The sequence below is a fragment of the Ctenopharyngodon idella genome, chromosome 19, assembly GCF_019924925.1.
Source record: "Ctenopharyngodon idella isolate HZGC_01 chromosome 19, HZGC01, whole genome shotgun sequence".
Classification (NCBI taxonomy): Eukaryota; Metazoa; Chordata; class Actinopteri; order Cypriniformes; family Xenocyprididae; genus Ctenopharyngodon; species Ctenopharyngodon idella.
In genome coordinates this window covers 10,941,488-10,952,288 of record NC_067238.1, presented here as the reverse complement: position 1 = coordinate 10,952,288, position 10,801 = coordinate 10,941,488, and positions in this window count along the sequence as shown.

Below are 10,801 nucleotides of genomic sequence, written 5' to 3'. Positions count from 1 at the left end.
TTCTAGTTAAAGGGTTAGTTCACCCAAAAATGCAAATTCTTTCATTACTCACCCTCATGTCGTTCCACACCCATAAGTCCTTCATCCATCTTCGGAACACAAATTAAAATATTTTTGATCAAATCCGATGGCTCAGTGAGGCCTCTATTGCCAGCAAGATAATTAACACTTTCAGATGTGCAAAAAGGTACTAAAAACATATTTAAAACAGTTAATGTAAGTACAGTGGTTCAACCTTAACATTATAAAGCGATGAGAATACTTTTTGTGTGCCAAAAAACAAAATAATGACTTTTCAACAATATCTAGTAATAGCCGATTTCAAAACACTGCTTCGAAGCTTTACAAATCTTTTGTTTCGAATTAGTAGTTCGGATCGCATATCAAACAGCAAAAGTCATGTGAACTATTGAAATTGCGAAAACACTTATAACGTAACGAAGCCTCGTTTACTGAAATCACATGACTTTGGCGCTCTGAACCACTGATTCGAAACAAAAGATTTGTAAAGCTTCGAAGCAGTGTCGGCCATCACTAGATATTGTTGAAAAATTGTTATTTTGTTTTTTTGCCGCACAAAAAGTATTCTCGTCACTTCATAACATTTAGGTTGAACCACTGTAGTCACATGAACTTTTTTAAATGTGTTTTTAGCACTTTTTTGGACATCTGAAAGTGTTAATTATCTTGCTGGCAATGGAGGCCTCAATGAGCCATCGGATTTTATAAAAAATATCCTAATTTGTGTTCCGAAGATGAACGAAGGACTTATGGGTGTGGAATGACATGTGGGAGAGTAATTAATTACATAATTTTCCTTTTTGGGTGAACTAACTCTTTAAGATCAGTACACACAGTTCCCCCTATATATTACTATATAAACATTTGCATATAATTGTATTTCATGTTTTATTTAATAAATTAATTAATGTATTATTTTATCAAATATATTTATTAAATAGGGCTATTTATTTAAAAAAAAAAAAAAAAAATCCAATCACTCTGTGTATTTATGAATTAATTGAGTAGTGTCTATTTTAAAGAAACTTTGATTAAGTCATCATTTAGGCTATAGTTTTTCCAAAAATATCTTTACTTTTGTCCCTACTATTTTCTGAATATACAATTCAAAATTGTCCATGAAGAATAGAAATGCAAAATACATAGACAAAATTGCAAAAGTGCTATGTAATGTGTTGCAGTGTCATCTTTCCGCCTCAAAATGAAATACCAAGAGGGATTCAAAGAGTTCAGGGTTTACAAAGGTTGTGGTTTCGCTATGATATGGAGGTAGAAAACATTTACAGAATCAATAAGCCTCAAGGGTAGTATAACATGATGTTCCATGCTGGTTCAGACCCTTTGAGGATGTCATCTTTGCATGGTTTACACTACAATGCCGTACATAAAAAAATATGAATTCTGACGTAATTAAGTTCTTGCAATGAAAACATAAAGATGCAATCTTTTGTTTTTTTGTCATGTACTTTTTGGCATAATTTGTGATGTCCTCCCATTTGTTTTGTTTGTTCCAGACTGTTTATTTTCATAACAACATTTGTATACATCATAAAACAGGCCATAGACAGTATTGTCTGCATTGTGATTTTTTGTTCTGTTTAATATAGAGGGATTCTTTTAAGTTAAGAGAGGTAATGCATTCCTTTTGACAGACCACCGAGTTTGTGATACTGCAACCCGTAGGAAACCCGAAAAGCAGACAAACCTCAAGGCTTGTTTTAGTCTAGCTTTAAAAAAAAAAAAAACACAGTATGTCCAAAACTAAGGGAAATGTTAAGGGTTAGTTCACCCCAAAATTAAAATTCTGTCATTAATTACTCACCCTCATGTCGTTCCACACCCGTAAGACCTTCGCTCATCTTCAGGAACACAAATTAAGATATTTTTGATAAAATCTGATGGCTCAGACAATTAACACTTTCAATGCCTAGAAAGCTAAAGAAAGCTAAAGACATTGACTTTGGCAGTTTGATACATGCTCCGAACCACTGATTCGAAACAAAAGATTCGTAAAGCTTCGAAGCTTCATGAAGCAGAGTTTTGAAATCGCCCATTACTAAATATTGTTGAATAAAGTCGTTATTTTGTTATTAAAGTATTCTCGTCACTTCATAACATTAAGGTTGAACCACTGTAGTCACATGAACTGTTTTAAATACGTCTTTAGTAGCTTTCTGGGCATTGAAAGTGTTAATTTGTATTGCTGGCAATGCAGCCCTCACTGAGCCATCGGATTTGATCAAAAATATCTTTATTTGTGTTCTGAAGATGAACGAAGTTCTTACGGGTGTGGAACGACATGAGGTTGAGTAATTAATAACAGACTTCATTTTTGGGTGAACTAACCCTTTAAAAACTATAGTTAAAATGCACCTGAAAAAGCTTTGTCATGCTCATAAATCATATTTTCATAGTCCATATTAATCAGTTTATTTTTAACACAGAGATAATTCTGGGACTTCCTTCACATAATCCAATGAAACAAAAACCCTCTCTCTCTGTTTTATTTATTTGTTTATTAATTTTACTTTTACTTCCCGCTAACTTTGTTAGGGCAACAATGATAAACAAGAAAGCTTTTTCAGTACCATCAGACTCCCCATGCACCCTGTCTTTCAACCCATGTTTGAAGGTGGAACACACTGTATTATTTTGACTTAGGCCTCATGAAACTGGTTGTGTCACAGGAACGAGGGCTTGGCCATTAACAAGCCTCCTGAGTGGCTTGCTAATATTTACTGTTACCAGTGAAGGACTTCTCAGCTAGAAGGAAAGTACATTTTACAGCTAATTTAGAAAAAGGTCAGAACACCATGAACCTGTATTGACCTGTATTTACATGAGGACACACCCGTTATGTGTATTTTACTGTTCATTCAATCAGTGGTGCAATCAAACATCGCTGTCGTGATGTAAAACACTGTTTCTGTCAACTAAATGTTGATCTTTTCATTTCAGGATCGAATCTGAATGTGGAAAAATACTTCATTTCAAAGTCAGAAAACAATGAGTTCTGTTCGCTTTGATGGGATTATAAAAGGATGACTCACAAAGATGAGGAGTGTATCATTTTCACAGAAATTTCCCTCCCTCTATGCTCTCAGAAAATAAATGAGTGTTCAAATCATTTGTTTTAAAGAACAAACAAATTTAATTTGCAAAAGGTTTATATTATTGAGTCAAAAACCCTAGGGTTCTACATAGAATCCCATTGAAGCTTTTTTTTTAAGCGGTGACTAAACAGTTTTGTTTAGTGTAAATGATGGTATGTGTAATTTAAGGTATCGTGATGGGAAGAACATTTAAGCCTGAAGCTTTCATGTGATTTACACAAGCAGGACATGTTCCTTGATCAACATCCGTTGTTGTTCCTGCAATAGTATTTTTATCAACCAGTCAATGTTGTGCACACCTTCAGCGAAATAATTTTTTTTTTTTTGTACCAGTTAGCTTTAAAAATACATCTTTGTTAAAAAAACAAACAAAAAAAACAACTTAACTTTGTCTCTGATGTTCTTAAGAATCTTAAGGAAGAAATTTAAACAAATCAGATCACTGGAAATGTTTAATTCCTATTCCTTTTTACTTCAGAGATTTCCTATTGAATTTACGTCAGTGATTTCCTTAGAAATCTCTGACTTTTGATTGCACTGCCAAAATATGAGGACAATTTGACATTTTTGAAATCTTATCTCAATCAGGACCTAATCAGGACATTTTAATTGTGATACAAACTTGAACATTAACATCTGCAGAATGTCATTAATTCACAAATCTTCCTGGGAATGTTTTGGTGATGTATTTAAGATGGAAAAATGTTTTAAAAGTTACAACTTGAGGATGAAAATACACACAAGAGTGAAGTCATAAATGCATCAGACGAGTGAAGTTTACACAATAAAGCATGTTGTGGCAATAGTGTCATAGTAGACCTATGGGTAGTCAATTTGTTACATGAAAGCTGACTACACTCCTTTTCTTGGAAAATTTAATTTAATTAATACTGCACTCTCTACCTAACTAAATATATACACTAAAGTCTGGGGTCAGTGAGATTTTTCTGAAAGAATTTTTTAATGCTTACCAAAGTTGCATTTATTTGCTCAAAAAAAAAAAAAAAAAAATATATATATATATATATATATATAAACTGTAATATCGTGAACTTTTAGTATAATGTAAAATACCTGTTTTATATTTTATTATATTTTAAAATGTAATTTATTCCTGTGATGGCAAAGCTGAATTATCAACAGTCTCCAGTCTTCAGTGATCCTTCAGTAATCACAAGACACAATTCTTATTATCAATGATGAAAACAGTTGTGCTGCATAATATTTTTGTTGAAACCGTGAGGTATTTTTTCAGAAGAACAGCATTAATTTGACAATATTTGTAACATATTATTTTTGTAACAAAGTATTTATTGTCTGTTTTCTGACTATAAAAGTAGTATTTGTTATATATAACAGCTTTATCTCAGCCAGTCTGTCAGGAGTTTGCTGCTGGCTCTTATGTTTTAAACATGAGATATAATTCATTTTGGGTATATCAAATGGACAGTCTTTGGTCTTTTTACTCTATTACTTGTTCCAGAGCAAATCGATTTGGCTAAGGGAAAAGTTAAAGGTGACCTATTATGCCCCTTTTGACAAGACGTAATATAATTCTCTGGTGTCCTCAGAATGTATCTGTGAAGTTTCAGCTCAAAATACCCCACAGATCATTTATTATAGCTTGTCAAATTTGCCCCGATTTGGGTGTGAGCAAAATCAAGCCGTTTTTGTGGGTGGTTTGCTTTAAATGCAAATGAGCTCGTGCTCCCCGCCCCCAAGCTCGCTCGTCATTCTAATATACTGAGGCATACATAATACAGAAGCTAACACAGCAAATATAACTCGCAAAATGGATCATTACAAACTGTTCTTGGTGCAGCATATAACATAGGTATGGCATGTATTTTGTGGATGTTTGCTAAAATTCGATTCTGAATGATTTTGATAGCGTGCTGCACGGCTAACGTGGCTAAAGCTACACACTGTTGGAGAGACTCAATAAGAATGAAGATGCGTTTATGAATTATACAGACTGTAAGTGTTTTCGGGTTAAAAATGAAAATAATGAAATGGCTCTGGTCTCTGTGAATACAGTAAGAAACAATGATAACTTTAGCCACATTTAACAGTACATTAGCAACGTGCTAACTAAACACATTCAGGAAGACAATTTGCAAACATCACAAAATAAATATATATGAAATTGGATCAGTTGGTATCGATCCATCTTTGAGAATCAATTTCTGTGCAAATCCTGTGTTTTACTGACGATTGTGTGAAGCATTCTAGTGTTAATGACTTACACATACTGCTATATTAATTTTTCTAGCCACATTCCTTCATAAATAAAATTACACCACTGCGTCCTTAGTGGCTCAGATGCCAGGGGTTTATGGAGGCTCATATGTTTGCTATTAAAGCCATTAATAGGTCAGTGATAATGTTTTCATAGCTGAGACATATCACGAGCTCAGGGACGGTCGGTCTTGAGTGCTGCTGTCCTGCAGAGTTTTGCTCTGACACAACTCACCTTCCTTCACGTAGCTTTAGTAAGACATTCAAGTGTATTTGATCAGGATTGTAGCTAAACTGCAGGACAGCTGTTGCTGCTGCACTCCAGGACAAGTGTTACTCGTCGCTTGCGAAAACAATGGCGGCGCCGTGGGTGGAAACATACAGATTCAGGGGGCGGTAATATTATAATAAGATCCCCTTCCTACGTCACAAGGGGAGCGAAATCAGAACAGCTCGATTTTTCACATGCTTGTAGAGAAAGGCTTACCAAATCAAAGTTACTGGGTTGTCCTTTTTCACATTTTCTGTGCTGATAGATTCACCAGAGACCCGATTATAGCTCTTAAACACGGGAAAAGTCAGATTTTCATGATATGACCCCTTTAAGCTTCTTAACTTTTATGTTTGTAATTAACTTAAATCCTGTACTATAACTAGCACTGCTTTTGTACTTTTGACTGTTTGCTTGTATTTATTTCCTATTGTAAAATCTTTTTATACTTTTATAATGGCTAATATTGTTTTATTTAAATATTATTTTTCAATAAATTTGGTATTTGTCGTATTTGGTATTGAGAAAGAGTCCGGATTTCTACTTCAGTGAAAGTTACTTTATTGCGCCATTAGATGGCAGCAAAGACCATCTTTATGAGTGAGTCAGTAGCAAAGACTTTTATATTGAAAGGGGCTGAAACAAAGTTGTAAACAAGGATGTTGTTTTTACTTTACACAACACCTTAAAAGAATCAACTTACAAATGCATTGACTAGCGCTGTCATGGGAAATCCCGCTTAACTGTTAAAAGCACAAAGCCAAAGATAACGCTTTTCCTCAGCAGACACTGATTTTGTGATTATGAATATAAGATTGACCTGAAGAATATCAGCTAGATGCTGGTAATGCACTCGCTTAGTTGATCTCTCTCATAATGCTGTACTCTACATAATAAAATAAGATTCAATGAATCAACTCAGCATTCCTTCGTTGCTAGTTCTAAAGTGACATTTTAGAGATGTGAATCTGTGGCAGAAGGAAGTAGTTCCACACAAAAGAAGAAGTTGTTGTTTCTTATTTATTTACACACTTGTGCCGTCAAACTGTTTTTATAAATGCATTATCACACTTGTAGCCATGCAATATGGCTCTGTATCAGCACAGCTATGATTGTCTATGGCCGAATCACAGCCTTTCTGATATAGAGCGATATCGCATGGCTACTTGTGTGATATTGCTCATATATAGAATAAGGAGGTTGATTGGCTCTGGTTTGAACATGCATAAACACAAACAAGATTTGAGAACTTGGATGAAAGACAAGATTTTCAGTGAATAATGACGAGTTGTGGATCAGCAAAAGGATGTCTGTAAGAAGGTAAGGAGGCTTTAATGCAAGGAGGAATGACTGGAATTTTTGTACCATAAAACTAAAGCTATTGAATCAAATGGGCAACGGAAATTTCCATTTGGTCATCATAGACAACAACTCTTTGTGCTGCCTTCAAACAGCCATACTTGGTGCAGTTGATCAAAGATGAAAGTTAAAGCCACTCCCCTGCCCCACCATTCAGACCACTGTGCTCTTAATACCCATATACAAATCATATACAAAACTACCAACAACATCAATGTGTGGCCTTAGGGAGTGAGATGAGGTCTGCGGGACTGCTTTGACAGCTCTGATGAGCATGTTCAAGAGGAGGTTAAAGGGTTAGTTCACCCAAAAATGACAATTCTGTCATTAATTACCCTCATGTCGCTCCAAACCCGTAAGACCTTTGTTCATCTTCGGAACACAAATTAAGATATTTTTGATGAAATCCAAGAGCTGTCTGACTCCTCCATAGACAGCAATTTAACCATCACTTTCAAGGTCCAGAAAGGTAGTAAAGATATCTTGATTCTGCTGTATTCAATTGTCATATCAATGACATTATGTTTTCAGTCGCATTTAATAAACGCAGTTTACTCATCTATGTCACAAACGGTTGCACACTAAATATGTGCAAAACCCACCCAAACAGACAAAAAAAACCCAGGTAGTGCCTTATAATTTCCCCCATCTAGAAGGCACAAAGTCCAACATAAAAGTGCAGGAGGGGGCTTAGGAGGTGGGCGCAGGGCAGACACAGGGGAGAAACACAGGAGCCAGGTGGAGCAAACAACGAGAGAGTCCAGGAAGGAGTCGATAGCAGCAGAAACCAAGTAGGAGTTAATAAGAGAAGGAGCCGGGTGGAATCCGCAGCTGTAAGGAACGAAGCGCAGTGATGAAGGAACGAAGTGCAGCTGAAGGCCCGGAAGTCCATGGCACAGACAAAGCAACGAGTTCACCCCTACATATAATTGAATAAAAAGTAAAAAGTATGCATAATTGGTGTCTGTAAAAGGATTCGCTACACCATTATCTTTGAGAGAAATTGGGATTGCCATCTTTGTCATAGGCGGCACAGTCACCTGAGCAACACTAACTGCAGAAATTTGTACCGGAATCAGGGACTGGGGCGGTGAAAGAGGCACTTAAGTGTTATACGGTTGTAAACGTGCATGTGGTATGTCAACGGTAACAGTGTGTTCAATTAAGAAATACCATCCTATGAGAACAGGATGAGTAGCTGTGCGTACCACATGGAAAACGTGACATGAGAAAATGTGACATCTCCAATATGTATGGGAGCTATTACAGAGGCAATTATATCCAATAGCTGTCCAGTAACCGATGACACTAAAACAAATTACTTACTGATAGACTAAGTAGACAAAGCTGGAATCGATCTACGACAGTCATCAGTAATGAGAGACAGACCTGACCCAGTATCGACCAAAGCACATAGTTCAGTACCAGTCAGCGCAATTTGAATGAATGGTGTAGGAAGTACAGTAGATTTAAATACGGTCCCTAATGACAGCTTCTACTTATTTCCCCGATGTGGTGAGAAAGGAGCTGTCCCCTTGTGAGATTGTGTCAGCTGCGTTGCGGGAACTCCTCCCCTTCTCTGAAATTCCTGAATTCTTATAGGATAACGGCAGTTAAATTAACTGGCTTATTGTTTTGTGAAATATGCACAGTATATAATACAGTGGAACGACAATTGCGTCAGAATCTTCTCTTTCATGCTACTGTCATCGTCAAAGACACAACAGAAAATACATCTGTCTTCACAGCATCTGATGGCAACACTTCTGTAGAATCTGCGCGGGCCCCATCGACCCGCCGGACTCCCACAAGCACTGCATTGCCTGCCTGGCCCATGCTGAGGCTGCCTTTTCTGACTCGGATTGTATCCACTGCACAGACCTGCAGGTTCATGTCTTAAGAGCTCAGAGGGATCTCGCTCATGGCCTTATGGGAACGAGACCCACTGCCGCCAGTGAGCCACTGGTGGGCTTTCCCCCTCCTCGGAATGAAGACGACTCTGCCTCGGGCCATCGTCCTCGGCCTACACCCCATTCTCCAGTCCTCTTCTCAGACGAGAGCTTTCAAGCACCTCCCGCCGTTGCGGACTTCGTCTCTTCGGCGCTGATGAGGAAGAGGACTCCATGACCATTTCGGCTTCGGAGAAGGATTGGGCAGAGTCGGAGCGAGATCACCCTGACACCGAGGGCCCTGCTGACCTCCGTGATGAGCTTGCCAGGGTCCTTGCAAAAGCAGTTAAGGAACTCAACCTTAACTGGGATGCTCCAGAGGAACCTGCCAGGAGCAAACTCGACTCCTGGCAGTTCCAGTCGGGAGAAAGTTCTCCAAGGAGAAAGTTACCAAGGAGAAAGTTTCTCCAAGGAGAAAGTTACCTTTTTTCCCGGACATCCACGAGCACGTGGTGAAGTTGTGGTCTGCACCCCAGTTGGCGTGTCCATGCTTCAACGGAAGCCCATGGGTATGTACGCGTGCCCCCAATCGCCCCTCACTTATGCCCTTCTTCGACTACGCTGGGCGCGGACCTTAGCTTACCGTCCAAATCCTGCAGACTGACTGCACACCTTGCTGATAAGGCTTACACTTTCGCCGGCGAAATGGTGTCCGCGCTGCACGTGATGGCGGTGCTGCAGATATTTCAAGCGATGCTCCTGCAATCCATGGACGGCGGCAGCATCACCGCAGATAGGGTGAAAGACCTGTGTGCGGTGACCGACTTCACGCTGATGACAACCAAGTGCTCGGCCCAGGCCATTGGATGATCCATGGGCTTTATGGTGGTTCTTCACAGGCACCTATGGCTCACCCTAGCTGACCTGAAGGACACCAACCACAAGACGCTCCTCAACGCGCCAATTACTCCCTCCGGCCTCTTTCGCATTCTGAATTATCTGGAAGATTGGCTGACTTTAGCCCATTCACGAGATGTGCTTATCAGCCATACAGATATGCTGCTGCGCCATCTGGACTCCCTAGGGCCGCATGTGAACATGCAAAAGAGCATGCAGTCTATAACATATCTGGCCGTGTGTTTCAACTCGGTGGAGATGCGAGCTTGCACATAGAGACCATCTCTTCAGCTCTGCACCACTTCAGACCAGGCCGGTCTGTTCTCCTGAGGGAATTCCAGAGGCTCCTGGGACTTATGGCTTTGGTGTCATCAGTTTGCCACCTGGGTCTTCTACAAATGAGGCTGCTGTAGTTATGGCTGAAAACTTGAGTCCTATTGAAAGCATGGACCTCGGGTCATATGCACATTGTGGTCATGCACAGCTGCGTCAGTGCTCCGAGACTTTGGTGTGACCCAGATATGTTCAGACACGGGGTCCCCTTGGACTGGTGACAGCACGCACTGTGGTTATGACAGATGCGTTGACTTTGGGCTGGGGCACAGGTGTCTTTAGACATAGTGGCCTTTCTGCCACAGCTGGAATAGCGACATGTGGCTGGATAGGTGACAAGAGGTTGAAAATGTAAATTATGTCGCCTTTTTTTTTAGCTTGATCTGTCTCCATCTCTTTAGTTTGATAAAATAGGAGATGGTTTCACTATCAAGCACTGATACATCTACGATGGGAGGGTGGATTTTAGGGTTGAAGTTGGAAGTAAAGGTGAGTTATAAGCATCTGAGAAAGGCAAAAAAGGCTAAAATACTATAATAACATCAACATCAGAAGAGGGAGACGAGTGAGGTATAGCAGTGGTGGAATCTGGGGCATGGCCCAGATTTGCTGAAGGCCTGCTGCTGCGGCATAACACTCGAGGAGGGCCAGATCTTGTGCGGGAGGAAGATGGTGGTGTT